Source organism: Protopterus annectens, chromosome 16.part0 (assembly GCF_019279795.1).
Source record: "Protopterus annectens isolate FY-2018-M chromosome 16.part0, PAN1.0, whole genome shotgun sequence".
NCBI lineage: Eukaryota > Metazoa > Chordata > Ceratodontiformes > Protopteridae > Protopterus > Protopterus annectens.
Genome location: NC_056750.1, coordinates 357,862,000 through 357,874,235, shown reverse-complemented (window position 1 = coordinate 357,874,235; position 12,236 = coordinate 357,862,000). Strand labels below are relative to the sequence as shown.

Here is a 12,236-nt window from a genome sequence, read left to right as displayed (position 1 = left end):
TTGTAAAAGGAGGCAAAATGTAAGTATGGCATGGATAGATTTCAAAAAAGCATTTGACAGCAATCCCATAAGCTATAAAAGGTATATTCTGCATTGATCACATTGCAGTGACCCTGAAACATGACAAACCACTTTGCAGTAAAGCCACGACAAAGGACATCCACGGGATAAAAATTCAAATAGAGATACTGCAGTGTGATTCTTTGTTACCGCTGTTGTTTTTTTGTCTTGCCCTTAACCCAATAAGCTGTTCACTGAATAAATTAGACTATGGTTACAATTTGGCTTCCAGAAAACAACCTTGCTTAAAGACTTGTTTTCTTTTATGATGGCTTAAAACTGCTCATCAGATGAGGGTTTAAAAGGACAACTCAAGTGATTAAACCATTTTCAGATGAAATAAGAATGTCATTTGGCCCTGGTCAATGTGCAAAAGCAACTTTTAAAGCAGGACAGTTGCAGTGCCAAGAAAATGTCAATCTAGAACAGGAATGTGATGTAAATGAACTTGAGGGAGTGGGTAAATATCTGTGAACTGATGGAGAGGCAATAAGACAGGAGCAGATGCAATAAATCATAGTAAGGAAAGGTTCAGAAGACTAAAACTAATACTGAAAACTACCTTGACAATAATAAAGTCCATTTTTTTTCCTTTTCTAAGTTAGTTTTGGTGTGACTGACTGGCCCCAAAAGGTATTTAATTAGGTGGGCAGGAAAACAACAAAAATGTGTCATGCTTATCAAACGATATATAAAAATCAGTGTATACCAATATTATGAATTTCTCATTCTGAAGGAGGTATGGGGTTTCTTGAAATTGATTACTTGCATAGATCTGCAGTCAAGGCACTGCATATATATCTGTTGATCTCACCAGATCCAAGCAAAGTGTAAGTTTTAAAACACGAGGAGAGGAAGTCTAAGATGACCTCTCTGCTTAAAAGCATTCCAGTGTCAAGTGGGAATGGAAATCAAACCAGAAGTAGAAAGAAATCAGCATTTGAATATGCCAAAAATAAAGAAAATAAGGAAGAGGATCAGAGAAAGAAAGAAATGTGGAAAGCCATAACTATAGTGGCAAGTACAGAGACCTCCCTGAGCAACCTCACATTGATCAGGATTTGACAAAGGATGGTTTAGGAGAGGCGAGTTGAGACCAAAAGAAGAAAGGATAATACTGGTAGCCCAGGATAGTGTAGTTACGTACACAGTGGTTTACAAAGTCCAGTGAACATGGACAATAGACATTTAACAGAATTATATCTAGACCGTTAACATAAGGGTTATTTCAGTAGTGCAGGAACTTTGCAGAAACCTAGAAATATAAATGCTTCCATAGGAGCTAGCAGTTTCTTGCAGGCTGTGTTATATTGTTGAGAAATGTATATTTTATGTGTGTGCCATCCTTGTAGGCCCTAGAATGTAGTCATCCTGATTAATCTGCATAATGGAATAAAGTTATATAATTTCTTCTACATAAATGAAAAAAATTGCCTCACTTAGATATGAGAACAACCGCTGATTAAATCCTTTTGTTAAAATTCATACAAATTTGTGCAGAATCAAATTTAGCAATATGAACAAGACTACATGTATAAAAATGGAATCTGCATTACATATCAACCACAGCTGAGCTCTGTGTTTGTAGAAGTGTGATCTGATTTCTATATACTTTGTTTCTTCTACCTAGCTGAAGTACAGTAATCGTTCTTGGTGCAAGACTGAGCTAATCTGTTTAGTGATAACACGGTCCATGTCATCCTGGTAAAACTGCAGCACAGCTAAATTGTCATTTCTGATTTAGATCCAGATGCCTCTTTCACAAATTTGCATATATTTGGCAAATTTTACTTAGAATGGATTAACACATATGCTTCCTCCTGTAGCGGTTCTGAATAGCCAAAATTGAAGAAAATGGTGTTTGATGCCTCTTATATACCCCTGGTGCACTGACATCAGGGAAGAAGCGACAGCAACTGACGCTGGACCAAGACTTTGGAATTCAGGCTGACTGCGGGACTGCCTGATGACAGGATAACCCAAGTGAGATGACTGCAACAGAGTATACACACGAACATCTACATTTATGGTAGGTACAAAACTGTACTTTATGATCACAGCTGTCAGTTTGTATACAAGTTACTTAAGTTATAGTCAGTAAGCCTCTATAGTGATGTTTGTATAAAATAAACCTGCTTGAACAGAGTCCACAAAGATATGTTTATTCATGTCCTAACATGAAAGTGACATGGTGTCACAAGTGGGATGTAAGAGAGAGGAATATTCGAAGCCATGAGATGTAAAGACAGTGAAGGTAAAGCCGAGAGGGAGTACAAACAAAACCAGAAAGAATCAAATGTAATGAGAAATAATACAAATTATTTACTCTATGTAAAAGAAGGCAAAAAGGGACATTACAAAGGTACAAACCGCATTATCAGGCAAGCGGAAAGTAAAAAAATGTTAACTAATGAAAATGTTTAAGATAAAAGTATTTGATGAAACAATTAACAGTAAACCAAAAAAAAGAGCATATTTAAGGCAGAGTTGGGCATGTTTACAGTAAAACAAGCACAAGAAAAGTACATTGGGCATAAAAAATGGTTTAAACGAGCAAGCAAAATGAATATGAGAAAAGAAAAGGCACATTTGGCAAAAAATTAAACCAAGGCAGCCTCATGTTTTTTTGGCAAAGTGCTGTGTTTTGGCATAACTATGACTGCATATTGTATCAAGGGCATAATTAAAATTATTCGAAGTATCTGAAGTGTTTACATGGTGTGCTTATTACTGTGCATGTATTTCATTGAGTTTATTGTGTGCAAAATGCAACTATTTTGTGCAATCCAGATAAAAGCATAGTTATTTTGAAGAAAAGTTCTTGTGCTGGGTGTTGCAATTTGCAATGTCCCGACATTACAGAGTGCTTCTTGTACATAAAAGTTACCTAGCAAGGTACCACCATTTTGGGTATGTTTCAGTGTGCTGCATGCAGTTATTCACAAAGTACAGTTACTGCCAAAGCTATTGAGTATTGGGAAACAGATGTTCAATTTATTGACTTTGTACAGATGCTTGACATGTTTCTTGCATTGATAAGAGGTGTTTTCTTGCAAAGGACGACATTACAAGAGTATTATAGTGCTCATGAATTACTCGGTTGCATCATAAAGTTCTCAAATGTTTCTTAAATTGATGACTTTAACAAGTGATGGCACATGACTTTAGCATGTCTGCCTTTATCGATAAAGTCCCAAAAGCATAGCAATTGATGATAAATGACTTTAAAATTTCTGCCTTTACCAATAAAAGATTCTGAAAGCATTAGAAAAGCCTGAGAAGTTATTTTGCAAAGATCCTGTAAAGCATCGAAAGCCTGAAAAGTTATTTCACAAAGTTTCGTAAAGTATTGAAAGCCCTAGAAAATTATTTTGCAAAGTATAGTAAAGCATTGAAAAACCCAAGAAAGTTATTTCGTAAAGTACAGTAAAGCATTGAAAAGTTTGAGAAAGTTATTTCACAAAGTTTAGTAAAACATCAAGAAATCCGAAAAGTTATTTCACAAAGTTCAGCAAAGTGTCAAAACACCCAATAAGTTTATTTTGCAAAGTCCAGTTATTCGAAAGTGCTGCGGGTTTGTTCATTCGCATAATTCTGATAAGGTCAATGAAAGACACAAACGTTCAGAGCACAATGGCTTTGGGCAAGTACTGTTTATGCCAGTAACTTATGCACATGTGTATACGTATGTATTCATGCTTATTTGCAAGATCCTTCACTGGTATGTGTTAACATGGCAGATGGATTTTGAAAACCCCAACTTGTGTTTGATCAGAATATTGCAGAGAACTGGAGAATATTTGAGCAAGAGTACAATATTTTCATACCAGCAGCTTATGCAGATAGAGATGCACGTACCAGGGCATTCATTTTTCTAAACCAAGCAGGGCATTCATTTGTGTATGCACCAGCAGTGTATGAAGAAGAAGATGCAGACTGCCATATTGTTGTACAAGCTGAATCAAGGGAGGACCCTGAGTGTTTGAAGCTCAAGTTTAGAGAAATGTGCAACCCCCAGACAAATGTTACATCAGAGAGGCATTTGTTTGACACAAGAGATCAGAAACCAGGAGAAGCATTTGCAGCTTATATAACTGACTTAAAAAACAGAGCTAAGCCGTGTTGATTTGGTGATTTAAAAGATGAGCTGATAAAGGTCAGGCTTGCGTGTGGTATTAATAGTGCTGCAGTGAGAAATATTTTACTTTAACAGTGATTTAACATTGAGCAAAACAATAGAGATTTGTCAGATCCATGAGGTGACAGAAAGACACACGAGTATGCTTGTATGTGACAAGTGTGTGGTTTCAGTGAGCTCCAGAGCAAACGTAGATAGTATGCAACACATGACAAACAAGAACAGGCCTAAGCATTGGTAGCTACAGGGTTTCCAAAGAAGCCACAAGGTTTTCTAGCAAGTTCCAGAAAAAGTGCAAGCTCCACTTCCAGCTCAATGCAACACAAACCTGAATCAGCAAAACCCAAATCTAGCATTATTAAATGTCACAGTTGTGGTGAGAATCATGAGTCTAAAAGAATGAAGTGCTTAGCATTTGGTCAGCAATGTCACAAGTGTAAAAAAAAAAAAAATGGAACCATTTTCAAAAGTTTTGCAAATCAAGTAAGCCTCACACAATTGTAAAGAAAGGTTGCTCAAAAAAGCAAGTTGATCAAGTAGAGCCAAAACAGTCCGCTTTCTATGTAGATGGTGTATCAATGCTTGGAGAAAGAGTTGATGCAGTAAGCTTATTAACAAAGAACACAGTGTTTTGTATCGTCCAGATTAATGCAAAATCCACAGCGCTCAAAGTAGACACTGGTTCAAAGTGTAATGTTATATCAGCAGACATTTGCAAGAGTGAGAACTAACAAACTACTCAATGTAACCAACAGTGCGGGACTTGTTGCGTATGGAGGTGAAGAAATTCAAACGGAAAGTTGAGTAATACTTGAAAGTTATCTGGCTGAGTACTGTTACAACTCTTTCTTCTATGTAGTCCAACCAGTGCAATCTTTATTGGTCTCAAAGGCAGTTTAAGAATGAATCTGCTTTCTTTTACTAAAGAAGTTCATCATGTGATTGCAATTCTAAGTTCCAATTTTTCCGAAACTGTTTTCTCAGCGTATGCTGATGTTTTTGATGACAAACTGGGCAAACTTCCAGTTGTGTATTCCATGAAGTTAGACCCGGAAATCACTCCAGTAGTTATACCAGCAAGAAGAGTTCCGATTGCTATGCAAGATTAAGTTAAAGCTCAGTTGGATAAAATGGGTGCAGCAAGGTGTGAGTTTTCCAGTCACAGAACCAACCAGAGTGACAATACCAATGTATTCTTGAATTTGCTTAATCTCAGAAACATACCTTGTGATGATATTCTTGCCTCACCTGCTCAAAGACTACTTTCCAGACAAACTAGAACTATGCTACCTATTTTTTTTCAGGTTTGTTGCATTCTAAACCTAAGAACAATAAAACCATCAAGGCTCAATTGTTTAAAAAGAGTAATATCCAGAGATCTAGTTATGACAGATGGAGCAGATTACTTTGTCCATTGAGGGAAGGAGAGATGGTACGAATACAGACAAAAGGTTTTGATCAAATAGGACAGATGACAGGCATCTGTGTCGAGCTGAGATCTTATCTGGTAGATTTTGAGGGTGTTGAGTATAGGAGGAATCACAGACATCTTCCTGTACCAGAATTATCCGCACAGCATTATATCTGTGATGTAAACTCTAAATCAAATATTGAGTCAGACACTGTTTCTAGATCAGAATGTGTTCAAAAGTCAGATTCTGTTCCAGAAATTAATGTGAACATTCTACAGGTCAGTTATTTTGCAGAAACTGTCCCAGTTGCTAAATCCTAATTCCCAGTGTTGTCGCATGATATGGATGACTTTCTAAGCCTAATGTGAAGTATGCAGCAATGTGGACTGAATTGTAATATATAGATCGATGTAGATATAGGTGTATATAATATATATATATATATATATATATATATATATATATATATATATATAAGCTTACCTGTGATTTCTGCATGCCAAATAATCTCATGACAAATTGCATGATCTATTTATCAGAGGGAGGATGTAGATCAGAGTGTAATATCTGTGTACTGTACCTTTAAGAAGCATGCGAGGCTGCGCATGCATTTATAAATTCCAGAAAGTGAGCATGTTTGATCACAGTTGTCGGTTTGTATATGTTACTCAAGTCGTAGACAGTCAGCCTCTGTAGTGATATTTGTATAAATAAAGCTGCTTGAACAGAACCCATGAAGACTCGTTTATTCATGTCCTAACACTGAAGTGATGCTCACCAACTGGTAACTCAAGAATTAGTAGGGTCTGTACATTTTTACTGTTCGGATTCAGAAAGGCAGGTGCCAGTACAGAGGCCTGAGAAAATAATCAGCTTGAGCATCTGCAACTGGAGTCTGCAAAATAACGTGATTTTCTGCAAATTCCAACTTAAAGTAGTCTTTTCACACTATAAGAAATAAATCAATACATGAGGTTAATGATTGTTAACCTTTTTTTATTTTGCCAAGAAAGCTTGGTGAGTACTTTTAAGATTCACTTACAAAGGTACTTGAGGTTACTTGGCAGCATGTCAAAGGGTTAATTGTGTTCGTAATCCTTGATGGCATCTGTTCATTAAAGTTTGCTTTACACACTGCAGGCTTTTTGGTGAGAGGAGCATTACATGTGTACAGTCACATATATTTATAAATTTCTCAGTCAGGTAGTACCTGACTTTAGTTCACTTTAATAATATAGATGTTCACAAACTCTTGAAATATGCAGATAGTGGCAACAGGAGTGACAAATATTATACTGATTTTGTCTACTTTTTGTGAGAAAGCTTTATTTCACATTAGTGCTTTCCTGTTTAGACTGGTTTTATGGCTGCCACCTTTCCATTTTAATCATTTGAATATTGCTGGACAATCTGCATATTACATAGCAAATGACATTTCATTTTGTAAAACACCTTAATGTGACACTAAATGATTACTATCAATTAAGGTGTTTTTATATTGTGCTCAGGTTTTGCATTATTTAGGTGAAAGAAAAATGTTTCTAAATCAGAATGACATTAGGCATTTTTCTCCCTTTTGTCGGAAGCAGTTGTTCGTGCTAAAACATTCATGCAGAATGAAGGGCATTTAGTAAACCTGCACCATCTTACTGGCTGTTAGTCATCTGTCTGCTGTAAACTACCTTGTCCTAGGTACTGCTTGCTTTAACTAGGTGGCAGTTTCATTAACAAGTCTTGAGTGTTTGATTATTTGTCTGTGGAGCCACAACTAGAAATAAGAAACAGTTAAATCACGCATAATATTTTGATCATCATTTCCAGCATATGTATAAGTTTTGTAAAACAACCAAGTACTGAGCAGGAGTGAGAGTGAGAAAATAACAGAAGATAACAATCCAAGATGTAAAATCCACGTAGTTTATTGCAGACAAGAACAAACGGATAAGCGCTTTCACTATCAGCTTCTTCAGATCCATGAAACAAACCTCCTAACACAAACTAGTTATATATTAAAAGCACACTGAGACAATTAAATAATTAACCTATCAAGAAGATGATCCAACACAAACCTCTATTTAAAGGCATAGCAAACTGCAAAGAACAGAAAAAGAACAGATAAAAAGCTCACTACAAGAATATAAATGCATAAAATAACTTAAAACATCCGTAAAATGACTTTAAACACTCCATAGAATATATAAAAGATAAACTAATACATGAAAACATTTTATATATAAATACATAAAAAACTCTGAGACATAAGGACATAATGTAGGCATACACATATAAGTAATTACAAATAGTCACTTTACATGCCTGCGCTGCCTTAGGCTAGGTTTTATGGATGCCCTTTCATTTAAACCCAGTCCCATATCAGCCCTTAAAAGTGTTATCCAGTCACTCTCTTTTCCTTCAGTGTATATCCTAACATCACCACCCCTCTGATTTGGGGTGATGACCTCTAACACTCTAAACAAAAACTTTTGGTCATGACCATGCGTGACCACGTGTTTAGCTAAAGCATTATGCAACGTACCCTTCCTAATGTGGTAATTATGCTCTCTCATCCTATCTCTGAGTGGGCGGTTGGTCTTACCCACGTAGAAAGAGGAACACAACTGACACACTGCCAAATAGATGACATGTACGGTCATACAATTCACCTCCACTTTAATATAAAAAACTCTTCTCAAATCAGGATGAAAAAACTCCACATTGCTGTCTATAAAAGGGCAAAAGTTGCAGTGACCACAGGGTCTGGTACATCCTACCTTTTTAGGATGTCTATCATGTCTTGAATAGCACAACATCCTTTTCAAATTGTTCTTATTCCTAAAAAGAAAACGTGGAGCTTCACCTACTATCTGCCTAAGGTCATCATCGACCTGCAGGACACCCCAAAACTTACTGACAATCTCCCTAATTTCAAACTGATCTGATGAAAAAGTTGTGGAGAACTTAACACAACGATCAATCTTTTTATTCCCAGCAACACTAGGATATATGGGTCCAAAGTAAGGACTGGCTACAGTCAAACGTAGATTGTGTACTTCATCCAGATGATGGTTGACCTCGTTCACATTATACCCCCTTTCTGTTAACCTCCTTGTCAGGTTATCTAATTCATTGGTAAACCCTATATCCATAGGGTTTAACCTTGAGGCCCTAATTGCCTGTCCTTTCATAATATTCCTAAATATGAACGATGGATGCATGCTCGTTCTCATAAGTAATGAGTTACAGTGACAGGTCTTACGAAAAACCCCTGTGTTGATAATATCATCTGGTAACCTTTCAACAAACAGGTCCAAAAATTCAATCTTATGCTCAGAGAAATGCATAGCAAACTTGAGGAAGGTGGTTAGATTTTTCATCATTGTATACATAGATTGCAACTGTGCCAGTGTCCCTTTCCATAAAACAAAAAGGTCATCCACAAACCGCCGATAAAATACTATATGCTCCCTGAACAATGTTTGACAAAACAACACATGTTCCTCCCAATGGGCTAGAAATATGTTAGCTTAGCTGTTCGCACAAGGTGTGCCCATGGCTACGCCATCGCATTGCCTGTAAATAACATCTCTGAACATAAATAAGTTATTTTCAAGAACCAGTTCTAGAAAGTGTGTTATCAAGTCAATCTTAACATCCAAGTAGTCACTATGCTCCTTTAAATAGTCTGAAACATAGGTAAGTCCTAGCCCATTCGGTATAACTGTAAAAAGGGACTGCATATCAAAGGTTACAAATATACAGTCCGCAACAGTTCCTTGTTGTTTAATACATTCATAGAGGTCTATTAAGAACTGCTTAGAGTCTCGTAATACAAAAGTATTATTATTCAAAACTTGCCTTAAATGTTTTTCTATAATTGGTCTCATGGGTGGGTCTTTATGTATCTTGGGTAGCCCATGTATCACAGGAATAACAGGTGCCCTGATGCAAAGGTATTCATATAACTCCTTCCCTATTAAATTACTCTTAAAAATATCCAAAAGTGTATAGCCAACATACCTAATAATGTCATTAACATCATCCACTGTAATCACTTCATAAAACTTATCAAGCAACATCATTTCCATGGTTGTGTTATAATGCGAAGTATCCATAACAACAATCCTACCACCCTTGTCTGCTGGCCTTATAATGATGGTGGAGTCATCTTGTAATTTCTTTAAGCTTAACCTCTCCTTGTAGGTAAGGTTATCAGACCTCATAGGTCTCCTATCTCTCTTGCTGTCGTAAAAGCTATATAATTCATCTTCCATTAGTTTTAAGAAAGCCTCAACCAAAGGATGATTGGTGGGGACAAACTCACTCAAATTCTTAAATATGAACTCCTTATTATCTGCTGATTCATTACTGGAACCCTTAAACATATATTTTAACATAACATTTCTGCAAAACAATTTAAGGTCTGTAATAGTATCCGTTAACCTACTCTGTGTCTTTGGAATAAAATTCAACCCTTTACTCAACAGCCTAATGTCGTCAATACTAAGTATCACTTGAGATATATTGTGAACTAATGTTTGTTGGTCCACATCTTTCTCAGGGTCTGATGGGATAAGGGTTCCCCTGAAGACTTTCTTTTCTGTCTGCCTCGACTCATGGAGCGTGACCTCCGTGGGCCTTTCTCCAGGCGTGTAGGTAGAGGAAAAGACAAATCAGGGCTAATATTACTACTTGAATCTACTTGCTCTGCCCTTATCTTTGGTCTCACCACAACTTCAGATTTGCCAGCCAAAGATGTGGGTTTATCCTTATTAATGCGCACTTCAGGATATAGATTAGTGCCTGGCTGCATACTAGGATGTATAATATGTATGACATCATTAGAATCATTATAATCATGCACAAAGGCTTCATTGACAAGTGATTCCCCTCCAATCAGGGGACCACCAACATCTTTTCCTGTAGTGTTCTCTATACAAACTTCAGACCTATGAGACTCTGTATTAACAAAATTGTTACATTTAGTCACAGTACCAACAACTTCAGCTTCCAAAGTCCTAGTATTTACATTAATGTTCACATTATTATTGTCCTTAGTAATAGGGTCATGGTCAAACTTATCAGAGCCATGCCTCCTATTTGTATAAACAGTAGAGGGAGTAACGGTATTATTACCATTTCTGGGCCACATAAACACATGGCCCAGTTTAAAATCCGTAATGTCCCTAGTAGCCTTATGCCTTTTCTGTTGAAGTAGTTTAAGCGCTTATCCATTTGTTCTTGTCTGCAATAAACTACGTGGATTTTACATCTTGGATTGTTATCTTCTGTTATTTTCTCACTCTCACTCCTGCTCAGTACTTGGTTGTTTTACAAAATTTTTTATATTTCTCTGAGCAGGGGCGTTTACCTGTGAAGCAGCAATTTGTCAGACATATGTATAAGTTTGGTAAAGCTTTCAAAGTTTGATTCTGTGATGTCCCTGTGGTCATTTGTATGAATTATTTTATACTTTGAAGGCTTTTTACTTAACTAATTACTACTCATGTCAGTCCTCTGCTTCTGGTATGTTCTACTGTGTTTTTTCAAATCTCACTCACCACCTTGCCTTCACTGAAAGTGCTGCCTGTTTTTGTTTATTCTGTGGTAGAAAGTCAGCTGTTGGTTCATAGGTAAATATGAGGCTACCTGCCCTTGTGGGTCATTTTAATCTTAGCCAACTTCTTTTTCAACAAGGAGAATCAAACCCTGTGACTGAAAGATAAACACCCAATTTTCTTGTGGAAGATTTTTATTTTTTTATTTAACTTACCTGGTTGTTCCAGTAGTTATATATTTTGTAGGGCGACTTAGTGGTGCAGCAGTTAGCAATATCGCTCACAGCAAGAGATTCTCTTCGATTCTCAGATGGGGTGCCTTCTGTTTGGAGTCAGCATGTTGTCCCTGCATTTGCGTGGGTTTCCTCTGGGTGCACTGGTTTCCTCCCACACTTCAAAGACCTGCGTCTGGAGCATTTCTCCCCGGGCCTCTGCTTAAAATGGGCTCTGTCCCAGTCGGACTTCCTCGGCAAACCAGTGTTAACTTGTATGCCGAGGTAGATTTTTGGGGGTGCTTACAACTGCACATATGTATGCCATAAGTGTTTTTAAAGATGTGCAAATGTATTAGCTTGCAGTCCTGCTGTGCCTTCAACCTCCACAAGGAGTCATTGCTGCAGTAGATTGTATTTTCCCCTTGTCATCAGAGGTGTGAGTGTAAACTGTTAGCTGCCTTGTTCTATTTCACAATGCTATGGTCATGCTCTTTCCATTGCAAGGATTGCACATGTTTAAAATGGCTTCCATACACACAGATGTAAAAATTGCTCTCACAGTTGGGCCTTCTGTCCTGTTTCTACTGTCCGCATTTTGTACTGCATCAGAATGCTCCTTTGTGTGTCTGACTTGCCGAATAATGTACATCTTTCATAACTGCTGTCTTCAGTAAATTATCTCAATGGTAGGTCTTTGAGAAGTTCTCTGATAAATAACCTTCATTTCATCTTAGAAAATGTCTTTTTCCAGAGCCAACAGTGAAATAAATACTCCTTTTTGAAAAGCGATGGATACATTGGGTTTTGCACTATGTAAACTAGGGTAGGTGGATTAGGTAGTCTTTGTCAGGCTGCT

General features: G+C 37.1%; 1 protein-coding gene across 1 annotated transcript in view; it reads left to right on the top strand.

Moving 5' to 3' along the window:
- SARDH (sarcosine dehydrogenase) overlaps positions 1-12,236 on the top strand; it is a 2,624,838-nt gene that overhangs the window by 1,288,959 nt on the left and 1,323,643 nt on the right. The gene's annotated exons all lie outside the window — the stretch shown is intronic.